Below are 331 nucleotides of genomic sequence, written 5' to 3'. Positions count from 1 at the left end.
CCCATGCGCTGCCCGGTGTCCCGGGCTCACGGCTTCGCGGAGCAGGCCTCGGGGGACGTAGCGTTGCCATCGAGGCCTCCTGAGGTCACTTCACTGCTTTGGCAATTACAAGCCCGACCCCCGCCCGGTTCTCGGGTGCTGGGGCCCTGGGAGGACGGGGCCGCGCGCTGGGTGGGCAAGGCCTCCTCCCAGTCCCACAGGCGTGTCCCTCCCGGGCCTCCTGATGCCGCTGCCCGAGGCTCCTTTTCCTGCGCGTTCAAGGTTTTCCACGGAACTTCATTCCCGGAAACGCGACTCTGTGGCCCGAGGAGGTGCCCGGGTGCGGCCGGGA

Source organism: Myotis brandtii, unplaced genomic scaffold (genome assembly GCF_000412655.1).
Source record: "Myotis brandtii unplaced genomic scaffold, ASM41265v1 scaffold691, whole genome shotgun sequence".
Lineage (NCBI taxonomy): Eukaryota > Metazoa > Chordata > Mammalia > Chiroptera > Vespertilionidae > Myotis > Myotis brandtii.
The sequence above is the reverse complement of the archived record's forward strand: the minus strand, read 5'-3'. Positions refer to the sequence as shown.